The sequence below is a fragment of the Coregonus clupeaformis genome, unplaced genomic scaffold (assembly GCF_020615455.1).
Source record: "Coregonus clupeaformis isolate EN_2021a unplaced genomic scaffold, ASM2061545v1 scaf3534, whole genome shotgun sequence".
In the NCBI taxonomy this organism is placed as follows: Eukaryota; Metazoa; Chordata; class Actinopteri; order Salmoniformes; family Salmonidae; genus Coregonus; species Coregonus clupeaformis.
This window is the reverse complement of record NW_025536988.1, coordinates 1-24195: the sequence shown is the minus strand read 5'-3', so window position 1 is coordinate 24195 and position 24195 is coordinate 1. Positions and strand designations below refer to the sequence as shown.

Here is a 24195-nt window from a genome sequence, read left to right as displayed (position 1 = left end):
AAAAATGAAGGTATTGTCTGAATATCCAAATCCAAATAAATATTTATACATGGTTGTCATCTTCAGCCAATCCTTCATTTTAAGAACTCTGCTGCCCCGTGTGAGGATCGAACTCACGACCTTCAGATTATGAGACTGACGCGCTACCTACTGCGCCAACGAGGCACATAACTGCCAAAAGTCAAGATAAGAAAATATTGATAACAATCTTCAGATAATGTCACTGAAGTGGTATCCACTGTGCCGAAAAAGACACTTATTGTCTTAATATCCAAACTCCAGAGAAATGAACATTGATACCTGGTTTTCATCTTCAGCCAGCACCTTCATTTTTAAAAATCTGCTGCCCCGTGTGAGGATCGAACTCACTACCTTCAGATTATGAGTCTGACACGCTACCTACTGCGCCAACGAGGCACATAAATGCAAAAAGTCAAGAGACATTTTTTTTGATAACGATCTTCAGATAATGTCACTGAAGTGGTATCCGCTGTCCCAAAAATGAAGGTATTGTCTGAATATCCAAAGAAAAAAATATTTATACATGGTTGTCATCTTAAGCTAACTCCTTCATTTTAAGAACTCTGCTTTCCCGTGTGAGGATCGAACTCACGACCTTCAGATTATGAGACTGACGCGCTACCTCCTGCGCCAACGAGGCACATAATGACCAAAAGTCAAGATACAAAAATATTGATAACAATCTTCAGATAATGTCACTGAAGTGGTATCCACTGTGCCAAAAAGACACGTATTGTCTGAATATCCAAAGTCCCAGAGAAATGAACATTGATACCTGGTTTTCATCTTGAGCCAGCACCTTCATTTTTAAAAATCTGCTGCCCCGTGTGAGGATCGAACTCACGACCTTCAGATTATGAGACTGACGCGCTACCTACTGCGCCAACGAGGCACATACATGCAAAACGTCAAGAGACATTTTTTTAAATAAAGATCTTCAGATAATGTCACTGAAGTGGTATCCGCTGTCCCAAAAATGAAGGTATTGTCTGAATATCCAAAGAAATAAATATTTATACATGGTTGTCATCTTCAGCCAACTCCTTCATTTTAAGAACTCTGCTGCCCCGTGTGAGGATCGAACTCACGACCTTCAGATTATGAGACTGACGCGCTACCTACTGCGCCAACGAGGCACATAACGACCAATATTCAAGAGGACAAACTATTGATAACAATCTTCAGATAATGTCACTGAAGTGGTATCCACTGTGCCAAAAAGACACGTATTGTCTGAATATCCAAAGTCCCAGAGAAATGAACATTGATACCTGGTTTTCATCTTCAGCCAGCACCTTCATTTTTAAAAATCTGCTGCCCCGTGTGAGGATCGAACTCACGACCTTCAGATTATGAGACTGACGCGCTACCTACTGCGCCAACGAGGCACATACATTCCAAAAGTCAAGAGACATTTTTTTTTATAAAGATCTTCAGATAATGTCACTGAAGTGGTATCCGCTGTCCCAAAAATGAAGGTATTGTCTGAATATCCAAAGAAATAAATATTTATTCATTGTTTTCATCGTCAGCCAACTCCTTCATTTTAAGAACTCTGCTGCCCCGTGTGAGGATCGAACTCATGACCTTCAGATTATGAGACTGACGCGCAACCTACTGCTCCAACGAGGCACATAACTGCCAAAAGTCAAGATAAAAAAATATTGATAACAATCTTCAGATAATGTCACTGAAGTGGTATCCACTGTGCCGAAAAGACACTTATTGTCTTAATATCCAAAGTCCCAGAGAAATGAACATTGATACCTGGTTTTCATCTTCATCAGCACCTTCATTTTTAAAAATCTGCTGCCCCGTGTGAGGATCTAACTCACGACCTTCAGATTATGAGACTGACGCGCTACCTACTGCGCCAACGAGGCACATCAATGCCAAAAGTCAAGAGAATTTTTTTGATAAAGATCTTCAGATAATGTCACTGAAGTGGTATCCACTGTCCCAAAAATGAAGGTATTGTCTGAATATCCAAATCCCAAATAAATATTTATACATGGTTGTCATCTTCAGCCAATCCTTCATTTTAAGAACTCTGCTGCCCCGTGTGAGGATCGAACTCACGACCTTCAGATTATGAGACTGACGCGCTACCTACTGCTCCAACGAGGCACATAACTGCCAAAAGTCAAGATAAAAAAATATTGATAACAATCTTCAGATAATGTCACTGAAGTGGTATCCACTGTGCCGAAAAGACACTTATTGTCTTAATATCCAAACTCCGAGAGAAATGAACATTGATACCTGGTTTTCATCTTCAGCCAGCACCTTCATTTTTAAAAATCTGCTGCCCCGTGTGAGGATCGAACTCACTACCTTCAGATTATGAGACTGACGCGCTACCTACTGCGCCAACGAGGCACATACATGCCAAAAGTCAAGAGACATTTTTTTTGATAACGATCTTCAGATAATGTCACTGAAGTGGTATCCGCTGTCCCAAAAATGAAGGTATTGTCTGAATATCCAAAGCCCAAAAAAACTATTTATACATGGTTGTCATCTTCAGCCAACACCTTCATTTTAAGAACTCTGCTGCCCCGTGTGAGGATCGAACTCACGACCTTCAGATTATGAGACTGACGCGCTACCTACTGCGCCAACGAGGCACATAATGACCAAAGGTCAAGATACAAAATATTGATAACAACCTTCAGATAATGTCACTGATGTGGTATCCACTGTGCCAAAAAGACCCGTATTGTCTGAATATCCAAAGTCCCAGAGAAATGAACATTGATACCTGGTTTTCATCTTCAGCCAGCACCTTCATTTTTAAAACTCTGCTGCCCCGTGTGAGCATCGAACTCACGACCTTCAGATTATGAGACTGACGCGCTACCTACTGCGCCAACGAGGCACATAATGACCAAAAGTCAAGAGACATTTTTTTATAAAGATCTTCAGATAATGTCACTGAAGTGGTATCCGCTGTCCCAAAAATGAAGGTATTGTCTGAATATCCAAAGAAATAAATATTTATACATGGTTGTCATCTTCAGCCAACTCCTTCATTTTAAGAACTCTGCTGCCCCGTGTGAGGATCGAACTCACGACCTTCAGATTATGAGACTGACGCGCTACCTACTGCGCCAACGAGGCACATAAATGCAAAAGTCAAGATACAAAATATTGATAACATTTCTTCAGATAATGTCACTGAAGTGGTATCCACTGTGCCAAAAAATCACGTATTGTCTGAATATCCAAAGTCCCAGAGAAATGAACATTGATACCTGGTTTTCATCTTCAGCCAGCACCTTTATTTTTAAAAATCTGCTGCCCCGTGTGAGGATCTAAATCACGACATTCAGATTATGAGACTGACGCGCTACCTACTGCGCCAACGAGGCACATAACGACCACTATTCAACAGGACAAACTATTGATAAAAACCTTCAGGTTATGACACTGATGTGGTATCAACTGTCCCAAAAAGACACGTATTGTCTGAATATCCAAAGTCCCAGAGAAATGAACATTGATACCTGGTTTTCATCTTCAGCCAGCACCTTCATTTTTAAAAATCTGCTGCCCCGTGTGAGGATCGAACTCACGACCTTCAGATTATGAGACTGACGCGCTACCTACTGCGCCAACGAGGCACATACATGCAAAAGTCAAGAGAATTTTTTTTTTGATAATGATCTTCAGATAATGTCACTAAAGTGGTATCCGCTGTCCCAAAAATGAATGTATTGTCTGAATATCCAAAGAAATAAATATTTATACATGGTTGTCATCTTCAGCCAACTCCTTCATTTTATGAACTCTGCTGCCCCGTGTGAGGATCGAACTCACGACCTTCAGATTATGAGACTGACGCGCTACCTACTGCGCCAACGAGGCACAAAATGACCAAAAGTCAAGATACAAAAATATTGATAACAATCTTCAGATAATGTCACTGAAGTGGTATCCACTGTGCCAAAAAGACCCGTATTGTCTGAATATCCAAAGTCCCAGAGAAATGAACATTGATACCTGGTCTTCATCTTCAGCCAGCACCTTCATTTTAAAAAATCTGCTGCCCCGTGTGAGGATCGAACTCACGACCTTCAGATTATGAGACTGACGCGCTACCTACTGCGCCAACGAGGCAGATACATGCCAAACGTCAAGAGACATTTTTTTTAATAAAGATCTTCAGATAATGTCACTGAAGTGGTATCCGCTGTCCCAAAAATGAAGGTATTGTCTGAATATCCAAAGAAATAAATATTTATACATGGTTGTCATCTTCAGCCAACTCCTTCATTTTAAGAACTCTGCTGCCCCGTGTGAGGATCGAACTCACGACCTTCAGATTATGAGACTGACGCGCTACCTACTGCGCCAACGAGGCACATAACAACCAATATTCAACAGGACAAACTATTGATAACAACCTTCAGGTTATGACACTGAAGTGGTATCCACTGTGCCAAAAAGACACGTATTGTCTGAATATCCAAAGTCCCAGAGAAATGAACATTGATACCTGGTTTTCATCTTCAGCCAGCACCTTCATTTTTAAAAATCTGCTGCCCCGTGTGAGGATCGAACTCACGACCTTCAGATTATGAGACTGACGCGCTACCTACTGCGCCAACTAGGCACATAAATTCCAAAAGTCAAGAGACATTTTTTTTTATAAAGATCTTCAGATAATGTCACTGAAGTGGTATCCGCTGTCCCAAAAATGAAGGTATTGTCTGAATATCCAAAGAAATAAATATTTATTCATGGTTTTCATCTTCAGCCAACTCCTTCATTTTAAGAACTCTGCTGCCCCGTGTGAGGATCGAACTCATGACCTTCAGATTATGAGACTGACGCGCAACCTACTGCTCCAACGAGGCACATAACTGCCAAAAGTCAAGATAAAAAAATATTGATAACAATCTTCAGATAATGTCACTGAAGTGGTATCCACTGTGCCGAAAAGACACTTATTGTCTTAATATCCAAACTCCGAGAGAAATGAACATTGATACCTGGTTTTCATCTTCAGCCAGCACCTTCATTTTAAAAAATCTGCTGCCCCGTGTGAGGATCGAACTCACGACCTTCAGATTATGAGACTGACGCGCTACCTACTGCGCCAACGAGGCACATCAATGCCAAAAGTCAAGAGAATTTTTTTTGATAAAGATCTTCAGATAATGTCACTGAAGTGGTATCCGCTGTCCCAAAAATGAAGGTATTGTCTGAATATCCAAATAAATAAATATTTATTCATGGTTGTCATCTTCAGCCAAATCCTTCATTTTAAGAACTCTGCTGCCCCGTGTGAGGATCGAACTCACGACCTTCAGATTATGAGACTGACGCGCAACCTACTGCTCCAACGAGGCACATAACTGCCAAAAGTCAAGATAAGAAAATATTGATAACAATCTTCAGATAATGTCACTGAAGTGGTATCCACTGTGCCGAAAAGACACTTATTGTCTTAATATCCAAACTCCGGAGAGAAATGAACATTGATACCTGGTTTTCATCTTCAGCCAGCACCTTCATTTTTAAAAATCTGCTGCCCCGTGTGAGGATCGAACTCACGACCTTCAGATTATGAGACTGACGCGCTACCTACTGCGCCAACGAGGCACATAAATGCCAAAAGTCAAGAGACATTTTTTTTGATAACGATCTTCAGATAATGTCACTGAAGTGGTATCCGCTGTCCCAAAAATGAAGGTATTGTCTGAATATCCCAAAGAAAATAAATATTTATACATGGTTGTCATCTTAAGCCAACTCCTTCATTTTAAGAACTCTGCTGCCCCGTGTGAGGATCGAACTCACGACCTTCAGATTATGAGACTGACGCGCTACCTACTGCGCCAACGAGGCACATAATGACCAAAAGTCAAGATAAAAAATATTGATAACAATCTTCAGATAATGTCACTGAAGTGGTATCCACTGTGCCAAAAAGACCCGTATTGTCTGAATATCCAAAGTCCCAGAGAAATGAACATTGATACCTGGTTTTCATCTTCAGCCAGCACCTTCATTTTTAAAAATATCCTGCCCCGTGTGAGCATCAAACTCACGACCTTCAGATTATGAGACTGACGCGCTAACTACTGCGCCAACGAGGCACATAATGACCAAATGTCAAGAGACATTTTTTTTTATAAAGATCTTCAGATAATGTCACTGAAGTGGTATCCGCTGTCCCAAAAATGAGGTATTGTCTGAATATCCAAAGAAATAAATATTTATACATGGTTGTCATCTTCAGCCAACTCCTTCATTTTAAGAATTCTGCTGCCCCGTGTGAGGATCGAACTCACGACCTTCAGAGTGACGCGGTACCTACTGCGCCAACGAGGCACATAATGACCAAAAGTCAAGATAAAAAAATATTGATAACATTTTTCAGATAATGTCACTGAAGTGGTATCCACTGTGCCAAAAAATCACGTATTGTCTGAATATCCAAAGTCCCAGAGAAATGAACATTGATACCTGGTTTTCATCTTCAGCCAGCACCTTTATTTTTAAAAATCTGCTGCCCCGTGTGAGGATCGAAATCACGACATTCAGATTATGAGACTGACGCGCTACCTACTGCGCCAACGAGGCACATAACGACCACTATTCAACAGGACAAACTATTGATAAAAACCTTCAGGTTATGACACTGATGTGGTATCAACTGTCCCAAAAAGACACGTATTGTCTGAATATCCAAAGTCCCAGAGAAATGAACATTGATACCTGGTTTTCATCTTCAGCCAACACCTTCATTTTTAAAAATCTGCTGCCCCGTGTGAGGATCGAACTCACGACCTTCAGACTAGGACGCGCTACCTACTGCGCCAACTAGGCACATACATGCCAAAGGTCAAGAGATTTTTTTTTGGATAAAGATCTTCAGATAGTGTCACTGAAATGGTATCCGCTGTCCCAAAAATGAATGTATTGTCTGAATATCCAAAGAAATAAATATTTATACATGGTTGTCATTTTCAGCCAACTCCTTCATTTTATGAACTCTGCTGCCCCGTGTGAGGATCGAACTCACGACCTTCAGATTATGAGACTGACGCGCTACCTACTGCGCCAACGAGGCACATAATGACCAAAAGTCAAGATAAAAAAATATTGATAACAATCTCCAGATAATGTCACTGAAGTGGTATCCACTGTGCCAAAAAGACCTGTATTGTCTGAATATCCAAAGTCCCAGAAAAATGAACATTGATCCCTGGTTTACATCTTCAGCCAGCACCTTCATTTTTAAATATCTGCTGCACCGTGTGAGGATCGAACTCACGACCTTCAGATTATGAGACTGACACACTTCCTACTGCTCCAACGAGGCACATAACGACCACTATTCAACAGGACAAACTATTGATAAAAACCTTCAGGTTATGACACTGATGTGGTATCAACTGTCCCAAAAAGATAAGTATTGTCTGAATATCCAAACTCCCAGAGAAATGAACATTGATACCTGGTTTTCATCATCAGCCAACACCTTCATTTTTAAAACTCTGCTGCCCCGTGTGAGGATCGAACTCACGACCTTCAGATTATGAGACTGACGCGCTACCTACTGCGCCAACGAGGCACATAAATCAACTGTCCCAAAAAGACACGTATTGTCTGAATATCCAAAGTCGCAGAGAAATTATCATTTATACCTGGTTTTCATCTTCAGCCAACACCTTCATTTTTAAAACTCTACTGCCCCGTGTGAGGCTGGAACTCACGACCTTCAGATTATGAGACTGACACGCTACCTACTGCGCCAACGAGACACATACATGCCAAAAGTCAAGAGACATTTTTTTTCATAAAGATCTTCAGATAATGTCACTGAAATGGTATCCGCTGTCCCAAAAATGAAGGTATTGTCTGAATATCCAAAGAAATAAATATTTATACATGGCTGTCATATTCAGGCAACTCCTTTATTGATACGGTATCAACTGTCCCAAAAAGACACATATTGTCTGAATATCCAAAGTCCCAGAGAAATGAACATTGATACCTGGTTTTCATCTTGAGCCAGCACCTTCATTTTTAAAAATCTGGTGCCCCGTGTGAGGATCGAACTCACGACCTTCAGATTATGCGACTGCCGCGATAACTACTGCGCCAACGAGGCACATAACGACCACTATTCAACAGGACAAACTATTGATAAAAACCTTCAGGTTATGTAACTGATGTGTTATCAACTGTCCCAAAAAGACACGTATTGTCTGAATATCCAAAGTCCCAGAGAAATGAACATTGATACCTGGTTTTCATCTTCAGCCAGCAACTTCATTTTTAAAAATCTGCTGCCACGTGTGAGGATCGAACTCACAACCTTCAGATTATGAGACTGACACGCTACCTACTGCGCCAACGAGGCACATACATGCCAACCGTCAAGAGACATTTTTTTTTATAAAGATCTTCAGATAATGTCACTGAAGTGGTATCCGCTGTCCCAAAAATGAAGGTATTGTCTGAATATGCAAAGAAATAAATATTTATTCATGGTTGTCATCTTCAGCCAACTCCTTCATTTTAAGAACTCTGCTGCCCCGTGTGAGGATCGAACTCACGACCTTCAGATTATGAGACTGATGCACTACCTACTGCGCCAACGAGGCACATAACGACCACTATTCAACAGGACAAACTATTGATAACAACCTTCAGGTCATGACACTGATGTGGTATCAACTGTCCCAAAAAGACACATATTGTCTGAATATCCAAAGTCCCAGAGAAATGAACATTGATACCTGGTTTTCATTTCAGCCAACACCTTCATTTTTAAAAATCTGCTGCCCCGTGTGAGGATCGAACTCACGACCTTCAGATTATGAGACTGACACGCTACCTACTGCGCCAACGAGGCACATAAATGCCAAAAGTCAAGAGACATTTTTTTTGATAACGATCTTCAGATAATGTCACTGAAGTGGTATCCGCTGTCCCAAAAATGAAGGTATTGTCTGAATATCCAAAGAAATAAATATTTATACATGGTTGTCATCTTAAGCTAACTCCTTCATTTTAAGAACTCTGCTTTCCCGTGTGAGGATCGAACTCACGACCTTCAGATTAGGAGACTGACGCGCTACCTACTGCGCCAATGAGGCACATAATGTCCAAAGGTCAAGATAAAAAAATATTGATAACAATCTTCAGATAATGTCACTGAAGTGGTATCCACTGTGCCAAAAAGACCCATATTGTCTGAATATCCAAAGTCCCAGAGAAATGAACATTGATACCTGGTTTTCATCTTGAGCCAGCACCTTCATTTTTAAAAATCTGCTGCCCCGTGTGAGGATCGAACTCACGACCTTCAGATTATGAGACTGACGCGCTACCTACTGCGCCAACGAGGCATATTCATGCCAAAAGTCAAGAGACATTTTCTTTGATAAAGATCTTCAGATAATGTCACTGAAATGGTATCCACTGTGCCAAAAAGACCCATATTGTCTGAATATGCAAAGTCCCAGAGAAATGAACATTGATACCTGGTTTTCATCTTCAGCCAGCACCTTCATTTAAAAAAATCTGCTGCCCCGTGTGAGGATCGAACTCACGACCTTCAGATTATGAGACTGACGCGCTACCTACTGCGCCAACGAGGCACATAAATGCCAAAGGTCAAGAGATTTTTTTTTGGATAAAGATCTTCAGATAATGTCACTGAAATGGTATCCGCTGTCCCAAAAATGAATGTATTGTCTGATTATCCTAAGAAATAAATATTTATACATGGTTTTCATCTTCAGCCAAATCCTTCATTTTAAGAACTCTGCTGCCCCGTGTGAGGATCGAACTCACGACCTTCAGCTTATGAGACTGACGCGCTACCTACTGCGCCAACGAGGCGCATTATGACCAAAAGTCAAGATAAAAAAATATTGATAATAATCTTCATATAATGTCACTGAAGTGGTATCAACTGTCCCAAAAAGACACGTATTGTCTTAATATCCAAACTCCCAAAGAAATGAACATTGATACCTGGTTTTCATCTTCAGCCAACACCTTCATTTTTAAACCTCTACTGCCCAGTGTGAGGATCGAGCTCACGACCTTCATATTATGAGACTGACTCACTACCTACTGCGCCAATTAGGCACATAATGACCAACAGACAAGATAAAAAAATATTGATAACAATCTTCAGATAATGTCACTGAAGTGGTATCCACTGTGCAAAAAAGACACGTTTTGGCTGAATATCCAAACTCCCAGAGAAATGAACATTGATACCTAGTTTTCATCTTCAGCCAACACCTTCATTTTTAAAACTCTGCTGCCCCTTGTGAGGATGGAACTCACAACCTTCAGATTATGAGACTGACGCGCTACCTACTGCGCCAACGAGGCACATACATGCCAAACGTCAAGAGACATTTTTTTTTATAAAGATCTTCAGATAATGTCACTGAAGTGGTATCCGCTGTCCCAAAAATGAAGCTATTGTCTGAATATCGAAAGAAATAAATATTTATACATGGTTGTCATCTTCAGCCAACTCCTTCATTTTAAGAACTCTGCTGCCCCGTGTGAGGATCAAACTCACGACCTTCAGATTATGAGACTGACACGCTACCTACTGCGCCAACGAGGCAGATAAATGCCAAACGTCAAGACATTTTTTAAAATAAAGATCTTCAGATAATGTCACTGAAGTGGTATCCGCTGTCCCAAAAATGAAGGTATTGTCTGATATATCCAAAGAAATGAATATTTATACATGGTTGTCATCTTCAGCCAACTCCTTCATTTTAAGAACTCTGCTGCCCCGTGTGAGAATCAAACTCACAACCTTCAGATTATGAGACTGACGCTCTACCTACTGCGCCAACGAGGCACAAATGACAAACAGTCAAGATACAAAAATATTGATAACAATCTTCAGATAATGTCACTGAAGTGGTATCCACTGTGCCAAAAAGACCCGTATTGTCTGAATATCCAAAGTCCCAGAGAAATGAACATTGATACCTGGTTTACATCTTCAGCCAGCACCTTCATTTAAAAAAATCTACTGCCCCGTGTGAGGATCGAACTCACGACCTTCTGATTATGAGACTGACGCGCTACCTACTGCGCCAACGAGGCACATAAATGGCAAACGTCAAGAGACATTTTTTTTGATAAAGATCTTCAGATAATGTCACTGAAGTGGTATCCGCTGTCCCAAAAATGAAGGTATTGTCTGAATATCCAAAGAAATAAATATTTATACGTGGTTGTCATCTTCAGCCAACTCCTTCATTTTAAGAACTCTGCTGCCCCGTATGAGAATCGAACTCACGACATTCAGATTATGAGACTGACGCGGTACCTACTGTGCCAACGAGGCACATAATGACCAAAAGTCAAGATACAAAAATATTGATAACAATCTTCAGATAATGTCACTGAAGTGGTATCCACTGTGCCAAAACGACACGTATTGTCTGAATATCCAAAGTCCCAGAGAAATGAACATTGATACCTGGTTTTCATCTTGAGCCAGCACCTTCATTTTTAAAAATCTCCTGCCCCGTGTGAGGATCGAACTCACGACCTTCAGATTATGAGACTGACGCGCTACCTACTGCGCCAACGAGGCAGATACATGCCAAAGGTCAAGAGACATTTTTTTTTATAAAGATCTTCAGATAATGTCACTGAAGTGGTATCCGCTGTCCCAAAAATGAAGGTATTGTCTGAATATCCAAAGAAATAAATATTTATACATGGTTGTCATCTTCAGGCAACTCCTTTATTTTTTTAACTCTGCTGTCTTGTTTCTTCCTGTTGTTAGTCTGGTGTCGTCTTGTTTCTTCCTGTTGTTAGTCTGCTGTTGTCTTGTTTCTTCCTGTTGTTAGTCTGGTATCGTCTTGTTTCTTCCTGTTGTTAGTCTGGTGTCGTCTTGTTTCTTCCTGTTGTTAGTCTGGTGTCGTCTTGTTTCTTCCTGTTGTTAGTCTGGTGTCGTCTTGTTTCTTCCTGTTAGTCTGGTGTCGTCCTGTTTCTTCCTGTTAGTCTGGAGTCGTCTTGTTTCTTCCTGTTAGTCTGGTGTCATCTTGTTTCTTCCTGTTAGTCTGGTGTCGTCTTGTTTCCTCCTGTTGTTAGTCTGGTGTCGTCTTGTTTCTTCCTGTTAGTCTGGTGTCGTCTTGTTTCTTCCTGTTAGTCTTGTTTCATCCTGTTGTTAGTCTGGTGTCGTCTTGTTTCTTCCTGTTGTTAGTCTGCTGTCGTCTTGTTTCTTCCTGTTAGTCTGGTGTCGTCTTGTTTCTTCCTGTTGTTAGTCTGGTGTTGTCTTGTTTCATCCTGTTGTTAGTCTGGTGTCGTCTTGTTTCATCCTGTTGTTAGTCTGGTGTCGTCTTGTTTCTTCCTGTTAGTCTGGTGTCGTCTTGTTTCTTCCTGTTGTTAGTCTGGTGTCGTCCTGTTTCTTCCTGTTAGTCTGGTGTCGTCCTGTTTCTTCCTGTTAGTCTGGTGTCGTCTTGTTTCTTCCTGTTAGTCTGGTGTCGTCTTGTTTCTTCCTGTTGTTAGTCTGGTGTCATCTTGTTTCTTCCTGTTGTTAGTCTGGTGTCGTCCTGTTTCTTCCTGTTAGACTGGTGTCATCTTGTTTCTTCCTGTTGTTAGTCTGCTGTTGTCTTGTTTCTTCCTGTTGTTAGTCTGGTGTCATCTTGTTTCTTCCTGTTAGTCTGGTGTCGTCTTGTTTCTTCCTGTTGTTAGTCTGCTGTTGTCTTGTTTCTTCCTGTTGTTAGTCTGCTGTTGTCTTGTTTCTTCCTGTTGTTAGTCTGGTGTTGTCTTGTTTCATCCTGTTGTTAGTCTGGTGTCGTCTTGTTTCTTCCTGTTAGTCTGGTGTCGTCTTGTTTCTTCCTGTTGTTAGTCTGGTGTCGTCTTGTTTCTTCCTGTTAGTCTGGTGTCGTCCTGTTTCTTCCTGTTAGTCTGGTGTCGTCTTGTTTCTTCCTGTTAGTCTGGTGTCGTCTTGTTTCTTCCTGTTGTTAGTCTGGTGTCATCTTGTTTCTTCCTGTTGTTAGTCTGGTGTCGTCCTGTTTCTTCCTGTTAGACTGGTGTCATCTTGTTTCTTCCTGTTGTTAGTCTGCTGTTGTCTTGTTTCTTCCTGTTGTTAGTCTGCTGTTGTCTTGTTTCTTCCTGTTGTTAGTCTGCTGTTGTCTTGTTTCTTCCTGTTGTTAGTCTGGTGTCATCTTGTTTCTTCCTGTTAGTCTGGTGTCATCTTGTTTCTTCCTGTTAGTCTGCTGTCGTCTTGTTTCTTCCTGTTGTTAGTCTGCTGTCGTCTTGTTTCTTCCTGTTAGTCTGGTGTCGTCTTGTTTCTTCCTGTTGTTAGTCTGGTGTTGTCTTGTTTCATCCTGTTGTTAGTCTGGTGTTGTCTTGTTTCATCCTGTTGTTAGTCTGGTGTCGTCTTGTTTCTTCCTGTTAGTCTGGTGTCGTCTTGTTTCTTCCTGTTGTTAGTCTGGTGTCATCTTGTTTCTTCCTGTTAGTCTGGTGTCATCTTGTTTCTTCCTGTTAGTCTGCTGTCGTCTTGTTTCTTCCTGTTGTTAGTCTGCTGTCGTCTTGTTTCTTCCTGTTGTTAGTCTGGTGTCGTCTTGTTTCTTCCTGTTGTTAGTCTGGTGTCGTCTTGTTTCATCCTGTTAGTCTGGTGTCGTCTTGTTTCTTCCTGTTAGTCTGGTGTCGTCTTGTTTCTTCCTGTTGTTAGTCTGGTGTCGTCTTGTTTCTTCCTGTTGTTAGTCTGGTGTCGTCTTGTTTCTTCCTGTTAGTCTGGTGTCGTCCTGTTTCTTCCTGTTAGTCTGGTGTCGTCTTGTTTCTTCCTGTTAGTCTGGTGTCATCTTGTTTCTTCCTGTTAGTCTGGTGTCGTCTTGTTTCCTCCTGTTGTTAGTCTGGTGTCGTCTTGTTTCTTCCTGTTAGTCTGGTGTCGTCTTGTTTCTTCCTGTTAGTCTTGTTTCATCCTGTTGTTAGTCTGCTGTCGTCTTGTTTCTTCCTGTTAGTCTGGTGTCGTCTTGTTTCTTCCTGTTGTTAGTCTGGTGTTGTCTTGTTTCATCCTGTTGTTAGTCTGGTGTTGTCTTGTTTCATCCTGTTGTTAGTCTGGTGTTGTCTTGTTTCATCCTGTTGTTAGTCTGGTGTCGTCTTGTTTCTTCCTGTTAGTCTGGTGTCGTCTTGTTTCTTCCTGTTGTTAGTCTGGTGTCGTCTTGTTTCTTCCTGTTAGTCTGGTGTCGTCTTGTTTCTTCCTGTTAGTCTGGTGTCGTCCTGTTTCTTCCTGTTAGTCTGGTGTCATCTTGTTTCTTCCTGTTAGTCTGGTGTCATCTTGTTTCTTCCTGTTAGTCTGCTGTCATCTTGTTTCTTCCTGTTGTTAGTCTGCTGTCGTCTTGTTTCTTCCTGTTATTAGTCTGGTATTGTCTTGTTTCTTCCTGTTGTTAGTCTGGTGTTGTCTTGTTTCATCCTGTTGTTAGTCTGCTGTCGTCTTGTTTCTTCCTGTTGTTAGTCTGGTGTCGTCTTGTTTCTTCCTGTTGTTAGTTTGGTGTCGTCTTGTTTCATCCTGTTAGTCTGGTGTCGTCTTGTTTCTTCCTGTTAGTCTGGTGTCGTCTTGTTTCTTCCTGTTGTTAGTCTGGTGTCGTCTTGTTTCTTCCTGTTGTTAGTCTGGTGTCGTCTTGTTTCTTCCTGTTAGTCTGGTGTCGTCCTGTTTCTTCCTGTTAGTCTGGTGTCGTCTTGTTTCTTCCTGTTAGTCTGGTGTCATCTTGTTTCTTCCTGTTAGTCTGGTGTCGTCTTGTTTCCTCCTGTTGTTAGTCTGGTGTCGTCTTGTTTCTTCCTGTTAGTCTGGTGTCGTCTTGTTTCTTCCTGTTAGTCTTGTTTCATCCTGTTGTTAGTCTGCTGTCGTCTTGTTTCTTCCTGTTAGTCTGGTGTCGTCTTGTTTCTTCCTGTTGTTAGTCTGGTGTTGTCTTGTTTCATCCTGTTGTTAGTCTGGTGTTGTCTTGTTTCATCCTGTTGTTAGTCTGGTGTTGTCTTGTTTCATCCTGTTGTTAGTCTGGTGTCGTCTTGTTTCTTCCTGTTAGTCTGGTGTCGTCTTGTTTCTTCCTGTTGTTAGTCTGGTGTCGTCTTGTTTCTTCCTGTTAGTCTGGTGTCGTCTTGTTTCTTCCTGTTAGTCTGGTGTCGTCCTGTTTCTTCCTGTTAGTCTGGTGTCATCTTGTTTCTTCCTGTTAGTCTGGTGTCATCTTGTTTCTTCCTGTTAGTCTGCTGTCATCTTGTTTCTTCCTGTTGTTAGTCTGCTGTCGTCTTGTTTCTTCCTGTTATTAGTCTGGTGTTGTCTTGTTTCTTCCTGTTGTTAGTCTGGTGTTGTCTTGTTTCATCCTGTTGTTAGTCTGGTGTTGTCTTGTTTCTTCCTGTTGTTAGTCTGCTGTTGTCTTGTTTCTTCCTGTTGTTAGTCTGGTGTTGTCTTGTTTCATCCTGTTGTTAGTCTGGTGTTGTCTTGTTTCATCCTGTTGTTAGTCTGGTGTCGTCTTGTTTCTTCCTGTTGTTAGTCTGGTGTCGTCTTGTTTCTTCCTGTTAGTCTGGTGTTGTCTTGTTTCTTCCTGTTGTTAGTCTGGTGTCGTCTTGTTTCTTCCTGTTAGTCTGGTGTCGTCCTGTTTCTTCCTGTTAGTCTGGTGTCGTCTTGTTTCTTCCTGTTAGTCTGGTGTTGTCTTGTTTCTTCCTGTTAGTCTGGTGTTGTCTCCATAAAATATGTTAGAATTATTTTACTCGTTTTCATTGGAAGGCAGTTTTTTAATGAGTCCATGTGCTTATTGACGCCATCCAGCAATTTATCCCAAGTATAAATACAGTAAAGTACACACACTAAAGGGTAAAAAAAATGCTAACTTTTTTAGTGCCAACATCAAGGAGTAGGTCTGATGGGAAGTCGTGATGTCATCGGCCTCCCCCTTGCTTGAGGAGCAATAGAGAACTAAAGAGGAAAGCCTTGGTAGGGTTAGTGTTAGTGTGTACTTGGTAGGGTTAGTGTGATATCAGTATAAATACAGGAAGGTGATATCAGTATAAATACAGTAAAGTAGGGTATTCAAGGAGTAGGTCTGATGGGAAGTCGTGATGTCATCGGCCTCCCCCTTGCTTGAGGAGCAATAGAGACCTAAAGAGGAAAGCCTTGGTAGGGTTAGTGTTAGTGATATCAGTATAAATACAGTAAGGTGATATCAGTATAAATACAGTAAGGTGATATCAGTATAAATACAGTAAGGTGATATCAGTATAAATACAGTAAAGTGGGGTATTCAAGGAGTAGGTCTGATGGGAAGTCGTGATGTCATCGGCCTCCCCCTTGCTTGAGGACCAAAAGAGACCTAAAGAGGAAAGCCTTGGTAGGGTTAGTGTTAGTGTGGTCTGATGGGAAGTCGTGATGTCATCGGCCTCCCCCTTGCTTGAGGACCAATAGAGACCTAAAGAGGAAAGCCTTGGTAGGGTTAGTGTTAGTGATATCAGTATAAATACAGTAAGGTGATATCAGTATAAATACAGTAAGGTGATATCAGTATAAATACAGTAAGGTGATATCAGTATAAATACAGTAAGGTGATATCAGTATAAATACAGTAAGGTGATATCAGTATAAATACAGTAAGGTGATATCAGTATAAATACAGTAAGGTGATATCAGTATAAATACAGTAAGGTGATATCAGTATAAATACAGTAAGGTGATATCAGTATAAATACAGTAAGGTGATATCAGTATAAATACAGTAAGGTGATATCAGTATAAATACAGTAAGGTGATATCAGTATAAATACAGTAAGGTGATATCAGTATAAATACAGTAAGGTGATATCAGTATAAATACAGTAAGGTGATATCAGTATAAATACAGTAAAGTAGGGTATTCAAGGTGTAGGTCTGATGGGAAGTCGTGATGTCATCGGCCTCCCCCTTGCTTGAGGAGCAATAGAGACCTAAAGAGGAAAGCCTTGGTAGGGTTAGTGTTAGTGATATCAGTATAAATACAGTAAGGTGATATCAGTATAAATACAGTAAGGTGATATCAGTATAAATACAGTAAGGTGATATCAGTATAAATACAGTAAGGTGATATCAGTATAAATACAGTAAGGTGATATCAGTATAAATACAGTAAAGTGGGGTATTCAAGGAGTAGGTCTGATGGGAAGTCGTGATGTCATCGGCCTCCCCCTTGCTTGAGGAGCAATAGAGACCTAAAGAGGAAAGCCCCCCCGTCTATGTCATGACCAGTATGAACGTATGCACTCACTAACTGTAAGTCGCTCTGGATAAGAGCGTCTGCTAAATGACTAAAATGTCAAATGTAAAGGACTTACCTGGACCACCTATTGAGATGTGCCTTTTGTTAAGTAAATACATGATAAATGATCTGAAAGGAGACTGCAGTATGGTTTTAACCTCTGTCACTTTTGTTTTGAGCCGACTTCGGGCCGAAACGGGGAAACCTGGCTCACGCCCGGGAGGTGGGCCCAGTTCCAAAACCAATGCAATCAACACTAACCCCGGTTCACCCGGGACAGGCCCAGGGCATTAATGGAATTCACTACAAAGCTCTGCCCACTGGAATATAATCCAACCAATCAAAACGTCCCTGACTACCTCCTCCTCCGGAGGAGGATCCCCATCAGTTATTTTAATCGTCTACACACCTGTCTAAAACGTGGGCCCAATCAGAATGCAGACTAAGGGCCGGGATTCAATCCAATCGCAGGTTATAGATGGGTTGGTTGTTTAGCAACAAAACCGACATGTGCACGACTGTGGGGCAAAACAGACGGGTTTGTCTTTAGACTGTTGATGACATGTCCTCTAGATTTAGTCTCCAAATGTTTAGTGAAAACAAACGCATTGGGCACAATGTGCACTTGTCTTTCAAATACATCGTTACCGTTGTTAGCTAGCTAGCTAGCATTACGTTCCAGTTGTTAGCTAGCTAGCATTACGTTCCAGTTGTTAGCTAGCTAGCTCATCTTTGCCACATTACCATAGCCATGACATCAGTCAAAACAAGACGTTACCAATAACAAGATGCAACGAGCTGAAACGAGCCACCTACGATTCCCCCACACGGAAGCTTCCTTTTCATTGTCGCTAAGCTATCTGACCTTTCAGAATCATAACGCATGCCTTTTGGACAGGGACGGATGAAGAAATCATAGGCCCACAGCTAGTTATTAAACTAAATGATGCTCTCTGGTGTATTTTGAACATTGAGAACAGGCTCCCGTGTTGTTTTGTGCCTTTCGGGCCCCCTACAGGCTTGGCCCCTTGTGGGGCCCCCCTACAGGCTTGGCCCCTTGTGGGGCCCCCCTACAGGCTTGGCCCCTTGTGGGGACCCCTACAGGCTTGGCCCCTTGTGGGACCCCCTACAGGCTTGGCCCATTGTGGGACCCCCTACAGGCTTGGCCCCCTTGTGGGGCCCCCCTACAGGCTTGGCCCCCTTGTGGGACCCCCTACAGGCTTGGCCCCTTGTGGGACCCCCTACAGGCTTGGCCCATTGTGGGGCCCCCCTACAGGCTTGGCCCTTGTGGGGCCCCCCTACAGGCTTGGCCCCTTGTGGGGACCCCTACAGGCTTGGCCCTTGTGGGACCCCCTACAGGCTTGGCCCCTTGTGGGGCCCCCCCTACAGGCTTGGCCCCTTGTGGGGACCCCTACAGGCTTGGCCCCTTGTGGGGCCCCCCTACAGGCTTGGCCCCTTGTGGGACCCCCTACAGGCTTGGCCCCTTGTGGGGCCCCCCTACAGGCTTGGCCCCTTGTGGGGCCCACCGCATTAATCCGGTACTGCTTCCGGACATATCGATCCTTGAACCAAAATGTTAATGAAGTTTTCAGCCAACCCGTCTATAGGTATTGCGACTTTTGAAGGCAATTTCCGACTGAGCTGACATGTGCAGCGTTTACCGTGAACGGGATCTCTGCGAACGCGAGAACATTGCCTTTAAGAATCTGCAATGCCTTTAAAACCCGTGATCTGATTGAAACCCAGCCAAGGGCAGGACACAGGACACATGTTAGCACCAAGTTTAAACGTGGCTAATATCAATCTTTAATATATTACTTTATTCAGATTTTTACACGTACACGGCACACAAAAAGCACACTGCATTAACACACACACACACACACACCAACGAGCATTTCCTAACAGTTTGTGAAGGTGCTAGTGATGAGGGTGAATGAAGGATCCGCGCTAGACGACGCCAACATAGCGGTTGTTTTGGCGGAATCGGAGGCAGAGCTGCATTCACATACACAAGGGGGCTGTTTCCCAAATGGCTCCCTGTGTAGTACACTACTAGTAAGTAGTGCACTATATAGGGAAATAGGATGCCATTTGGAGACGCACACTGGATCTCTCCTTTCAGTGTAGACAGGGCCACAGTGGGGAAGAAACGCTTCAGTTATGTAAAGGGGCGGGGCTGTATATCTAATGCTGTGGTATTTCTATGTAAAGGGGCGGGGCTGTATATCTAATGCTGTGGTATTTCTGTGTAATGGGGCGGGGCTGTATATCTAATGCTGTGGTATTTCTGTGTAAAGGGGCGGGGCTGTATATCTAATGCTGTGGTATTTCTGTGTAAAGGGGCGGGGCTGTATATCTAATGCTGTGGTATTTCTATGTAAAGGGGCGGGGCTGTATATCTAATGCTGTTGTATTTCTGTGTAAAGGGGCGGGGCTGTATATCTAATGCTGTGGTATTTCTATGTAAAGGGGCGGGGCTGTATATCTAATGCTGTGGTATTTCTGTGTAAAGGGGCGGGGCTGTATATCTAATGCTGTGGTATTTCTGTGCTAAAGGGGCGGGGCTGTATATCTAATGCTGTGGTATTTCTGTGTAAAGGGGCGGGGCTGTATATCTAATGCTGTGGTATTTCTGTGTAAAGGGGCGGGGCTGTATATCTAATGCTGTGGTATTTCTGTGTAAAGGGGCGGGGCTGTATATCTAATGCTGTGGTATTTCTGTGTAAAGGGGCGGGGCTGTATATCTAATGCTGTGGTATTTATGTGTAAAGGGGCGGGGCTGTATATCTAATGCTGTGGTATTTCTGTGTAAAGGGGCGGGGCTGTATATCTAATGCTGTGGTATTTCTGTGTAAAGGGCGGGGCTGTATATCTAATGCTGTGGTATTTCTGTGTAAAGGGGCGGGGCTGTATATCTAATGCTGTGGTATTTCTGTGTAAAGGGGCGGGGGCTGTATATCTAATGCTGTGGTATTTCTGTGTAAAGGGGCGGGGCTGTATATCTAATGCTGTGGTATTTCTGTGTAAAGGGGCGGGGCTGTATATCTAATGCTGTGGTATTTCTATGTAAAGGGCGGGGCTGTATATCTAATGCTGTGGTATTTCTGTGTAAAGGGGCGGGGCTGTATATCTAATGCTGTGGTATTTCTGTGTAAAGGGGCGGGGCTGTATATCTAATGCTGTGGTATTTCTATGTAAAGGGGCGGGGGCTGTATATCTAATGCTGTGGTATTTCTGTGTAAAGGGGCGGGGCTGTATATCTAATGCTGTGGTATTTCTGTGTAAAGGGGCGGGGCTGTATATCTAATGCTGTGGTATTTCTGTGTAAAGGGGCGGGGCTGTATATCTAATGCTGTGGTATTTCTGTGTAAAGGGGCGGGGCTGTATATCTAATGCTGTGGTATTTCTGTGTAAAAGGGGCGGGGCTGTATATCTAATGCTGTGGTATTTCTGTGTAAAGGGGCGGGGCTGTATATCTAATGCTGTGGTATTTCTGTGTAAAGGGGCGGGGCTGTATATCTAATGCTGTGGTATTTCTGTGTAAAGGGGCGGGCTGTATATCTAATGCTGTGGTATTTCTGTGTAAAGGGGCGGGGCTGTATATCTAATGCTGTGGTATTTCTGTCTAAAGGGGCGGGGCTGTATATCTAATGCTGTGGTATTTCTGTGTAAAGGGGCGGGGCTGTATATCTAATGCTGTGGTATTTCTGTGTAAAGGGCGGGGCTGTATATCTAATGCTGTGGTATTTCTGTGTAAAGGGGCGGGGCTGTATATCTAATGCTGTGGTATTTCTGTGTAAAGGGGCGGGGCTGTATATCTATGCTGTGGTATTTCTGTGTAAAGAGGCGGGGCTGTATATCTAATGCTGTGGTATTTTTGTGTAAAGGGGCGGGGCTGTATATCTAATGCTGTTGTATTTCTGTGTAAAGGGGTGGGGCTGTATATCTAATGCTGTGGTATTTCTGTGTAAAGGGCGGGGCTGTATATCTAATGCTGTGGTATTTCTGTGTAAAGGGGCGGGGCTGTATATCTAATGCTGTGGTATTTCTGTGTAAAGGGGCGGGCTGTATATCTAATGCTGTGGTATTTCTGTGTAAAGGGGCGGGGCTGTATATCTAATGCTGTGGTATTTATGTGTAAAGGGGCGGGGCTGTATATCTAATGCTGTGGTATTTCTGTGTAAAGGGGCGGGGCTGTATATCTAATGCTGTGGTATTTCTGTGTAAAGGGGCGGGGCTGTATATCTAATGCTGTGGTATTTCTGTGTAAAGGGGCGGGGCTGTATATCTAATGCTGTGGTATTTATGTGTAAAGGGCGGGGCTGTATATCTAATTCTGTGGTATTTCTGTGTAAAGGGGCGGGGCTGTATATCTAATGATGTGGTATTTCTGTGTAAAGGGGCGGGGCTGTATATCTAATGCTGTGGTATTTCTATGTAAAGGGGCGGGCTGTATATCTATGCTGTGGTATTTCTGTGTAAAGGGCGGGGCTGTATATCTATGCTGTGGTATTTATATGTAAAGGGGCGGGGCTGTATATCTAATGCTGTGGTATTTCTGTGTAAAGGGGCGGGGGCTGTATATCTAATGCTGTGGTATTTCTGTGTAAAGGGGCGGGGCTGTATATCTATGCTGTGGTATTTCTATGTAAAGGGGGCGGGGCTGTATATCTAATGCTGTGGTATTTCTGTGTAAAGGGGCGGGGCTGTATATCTAATGCTGTGGTATTTCTGTGTAAAGGGGCGGGGCTGTATATCTAATGCTGTGGTATTTCTATGTAAAGGGGCGGGGCTGTATATCTAATGCTGTGGTATTTCTGTGTAAAGGGGCGGGGCTGTATATCTAATGCTGTGGTATTTCTGTGTAAAGGGGCGGGGCGGGGCTGTATATCTATGCTGTGGTATTTCTGTGTAAAGGGGCGGGGCTGTATATCTAATGCTGTGGTATTTCTGTGTAAAGGGGCGGGGCTGTATATCTAATGCTGTGGTATTTCTGTGTAAAGGGGCGGGGCTGTATATCTAATGCTGTGGTATTTCTGTGTAAAGGGGCGGGGCTGTATATCTAATGCTGTGGTATTTCTGTGTAAAGGGGCGGGCTGTATATCTAATGCTGTGGTATTTCTGTGTAAAGGGGCGGGGCTGTTTATCTAATGCTGTGGTATTTCTGTGTAAAGGGGCGGGGCTGTATATCTATGCTGTGGTATTTCTGTGTAAAGGGGCGGGCTGTATATCTAATGCTGTGGTATTTCTGTGTAAAGGGGCGGGGCTGTATATCTAATGCTGTGTATTTCTGTGTAAAGGGGCGGGGCTGTATATCTAATGCTGTGGTATTTCTGTGTAAAGGGGCGGGGCTGTATATCTAATGCTGTGGTATTTCTGTGTAAAGGGGCGGGGCTGTATATCTAATGCTGTGGTATTTCTGTGTAAAGGGGCGGGCTGTATATCTAATGCTGTGGTATTTCTGTGTAAAGGGGCGGGGCTGTATATCTAATGCTGTGGTATTTCTGTGTAAAGGGGCGGGGCTGTATATCTAATGCTGTGGTATTTCTGTGTAAAGGGGCGGGGCTGTATATCTAATGCTGTGGTATTTCTGTGTAAAGGGGCGGGGCTGTATATCTAATGCTGTGGTATTTCTATGTAAAGGGGCGGGGCTGTATATCTAATGCTGTGGTATTTCTGTGTAAAGGGGCGGGGCTGTATATCTAATGCTGTGGTATTTCTGTGTAAAGGGGCGGGGCTGTATATCTAATGCTGTGGTATTTCTGTGTAAAGGGGCGGGGCTGTATATCTAATGCTGTGGTATTTCTGTGTAAAGGGGCGGGGCTGTATATCTAATGCTGTGGTATTTCTGTGTAAAGGGGCGGGGCTGTATATCTAATGCTGTGGTATTTCTGTGTAAAGGGGCGGGGCTGTATATCTAATGCTGTGGTATTTCTGTGTAAAGGGGCGGGGCTGTATATCTAATGCTGTGGTATTTCTGTGTAAAGGGGCGGGGCTGTATATCTATGCTGTGGTATTTCTATGTAAAGGGGCGGGGCTGTAGGAGAAGCGGAGGGACGGAGGACCACTTCCTGCGTGGTGCTGTTTGATGAGGTCAGACAGGAAGTGCATCACCCGGATGTCGTCCACGCTGAAGCCCCGCCCACACAGGAAGTCCCTTCGACCCAGAGTCAGCGTGAAGTCGCCGTCCTCCCTGGGGATGCTGGGAACCTGGAGGTCAGGGTGGCCGTGGCAGATGGGTGGCGGCGCCTGACCCCCAGGTAAACTCTGAGCTCTCCCTGAGGTTAGAGGTGAGAGGTCAGGAGGACAGGAGAAGGAGAAGAGGAAGGCCTTAGCGGTCAGCTCGGCGAGGCAGCTCTCCAGGTGGAGAAGATAGGTGCTGCCACGGCCTGGAGAAAACAAAACACAACAGACACATCTCACACTCAGATAGACACACATTCAAATACAGATCAAGACATAAAGACAGGTATGCTGTGTTCATAACCAGGTGGAAGTGGGAATGAAGCCCACATAGGGACTGGGAGAAACCCACTGGGACGTCATCCGACTGGGCACTATTAGTGGGGAAACTCCTCGATCATACCGCGCTCCCACCGGGTGACCTCTGACCTCACCTACTAAGGAAATCACCTCAGGAACAGCATTTTCGGGCAGTTAAATGCAACAAAAACATTATTTATAAAAAGCCATCTATTAATATGGTTATTGAACACTATAATTAGTTCACAGCATGACAGCTGGACTGTTAGTTTATGGTTGATTCGGCTTCTTGGCCATTAGCCAATTGGTGTTTCTCAACGAGTTCAAAGCAGTTTATTAACGACTTTACAACTGGTAATTACCGAAGGTGATTATGAACCCAGTATTAATACAAGAACATAGAGATGCACTACAGAGCTCTTCTCAATGGAGAGCACCCACCATGACC

General features: G+C 43.1%; 21 non-coding genes across 21 annotated transcripts; all 21 read right to left on the bottom strand.

The window, feature by feature from the left end:
- Positions 1 to 92: 92 nt before the first annotated feature.
- Positions 93 to 165, bottom strand: trnam-cau. Its single transcript has one exon. It is a non-coding gene; the product is annotated as a tRNA-Met (tRNA).
- A 675-nt stretch (positions 166 to 840) lies between these two features.
- Positions 841 to 913, bottom strand: trnam-cau. Its single transcript has one exon. It is a non-coding gene; the product is annotated as a tRNA-Met (tRNA).
- Positions 914 to 1084: 171 nt separating this feature from the next.
- On the bottom strand, positions 1085 to 1157 carry trnam-cau. The gene has a single exon. It is a non-coding gene; the product is annotated as a tRNA-Met (tRNA).
- A 179-nt stretch (positions 1158 to 1336) lies between these two features.
- On the bottom strand, positions 1337 to 1409 carry trnam-cau. The gene has a single exon. It is a non-coding gene; the product is annotated as a tRNA-Met (tRNA).
- Positions 1410 to 2575: 1166 nt separating this feature from the next.
- On the bottom strand, positions 2576 to 2648 carry trnam-cau. Its single transcript has one exon. It is a non-coding gene; the product is annotated as a tRNA-Met (tRNA).
- Positions 2649 to 3068: 420 nt separating this feature from the next.
- trnam-cau lies at positions 3069 to 3141 on the bottom strand. Its single transcript has one exon. It is a non-coding gene; the product is annotated as a tRNA-Met (tRNA).
- A 430-nt stretch (positions 3142 to 3571) lies between these two features.
- trnam-cau lies at positions 3572 to 3644 on the bottom strand. The gene has a single exon. It is a non-coding gene; the product is annotated as a tRNA-Met (tRNA).
- Positions 3645 to 3815: 171 nt separating this feature from the next.
- trnam-cau lies at positions 3816 to 3888 on the bottom strand. The gene has a single exon. It is a non-coding gene; the product is annotated as a tRNA-Met (tRNA).
- A 179-nt stretch (positions 3889 to 4067) lies between these two features.
- On the bottom strand, positions 4068 to 4140 carry trnam-cau. The gene has a single exon. It is a non-coding gene; the product is annotated as a tRNA-Met (tRNA).
- A 171-nt stretch (positions 4141 to 4311) lies between these two features.
- On the bottom strand, positions 4312 to 4384 carry trnam-cau. Its single transcript has one exon. It is a non-coding gene; the product is annotated as a tRNA-Met (tRNA).
- Positions 4385 to 5059: 675 nt separating this feature from the next.
- On the bottom strand, positions 5060 to 5132 carry trnam-cau. Its single transcript has one exon. It is a non-coding gene; the product is annotated as a tRNA-Met (tRNA).
- A 423-nt stretch (positions 5133 to 5555) lies between these two features.
- trnam-cau lies at positions 5556 to 5628 on the bottom strand. The gene has a single exon. It is a non-coding gene; the product is annotated as a tRNA-Met (tRNA).
- Positions 5629 to 5801: 173 nt separating this feature from the next.
- trnam-cau lies at positions 5802 to 5874 on the bottom strand. Its single transcript has one exon. It is a non-coding gene; the product is annotated as a tRNA-Met (tRNA).
- Positions 5875 to 7029: 1155 nt separating this feature from the next.
- Positions 7030 to 7102, bottom strand: trnam-cau. Its single transcript has one exon. It is a non-coding gene; the product is annotated as a tRNA-Met (tRNA).
- A 431-nt stretch (positions 7103 to 7533) lies between these two features.
- trnam-cau lies at positions 7534 to 7606 on the bottom strand. Its single transcript has one exon. It is a non-coding gene; the product is annotated as a tRNA-Met (tRNA).
- A 1214-nt stretch (positions 7607 to 8820) lies between these two features.
- On the bottom strand, positions 8821 to 8893 carry trnam-cau. Its single transcript has one exon. It is a non-coding gene; the product is annotated as a tRNA-Met (tRNA).
- Positions 8894 to 9061: 168 nt separating this feature from the next.
- trnar-ccu lies at positions 9062 to 9137 on the bottom strand. The gene has a single exon. It is a non-coding gene; the product is annotated as a tRNA-Arg (tRNA).
- A 179-nt stretch (positions 9138 to 9316) lies between these two features.
- On the bottom strand, positions 9317 to 9389 carry trnam-cau. Its single transcript has one exon. It is a non-coding gene; the product is annotated as a tRNA-Met (tRNA).
- A 179-nt stretch (positions 9390 to 9568) lies between these two features.
- Positions 9569 to 9641, bottom strand: trnam-cau. Its single transcript has one exon. It is a non-coding gene; the product is annotated as a tRNA-Met (tRNA).
- Positions 9642 to 9812: 171 nt separating this feature from the next.
- On the bottom strand, positions 9813 to 9885 carry trnam-cau. Its single transcript has one exon. It is a non-coding gene; the product is annotated as a tRNA-Met (tRNA).
- Positions 9886 to 11550: 1665 nt separating this feature from the next.
- On the bottom strand, positions 11551 to 11623 carry trnam-cau. Its single transcript has one exon. It is a non-coding gene; the product is annotated as a tRNA-Met (tRNA).
- Between the last annotated feature and the right edge of the window lie 12572 nt (positions 11624 to 24195).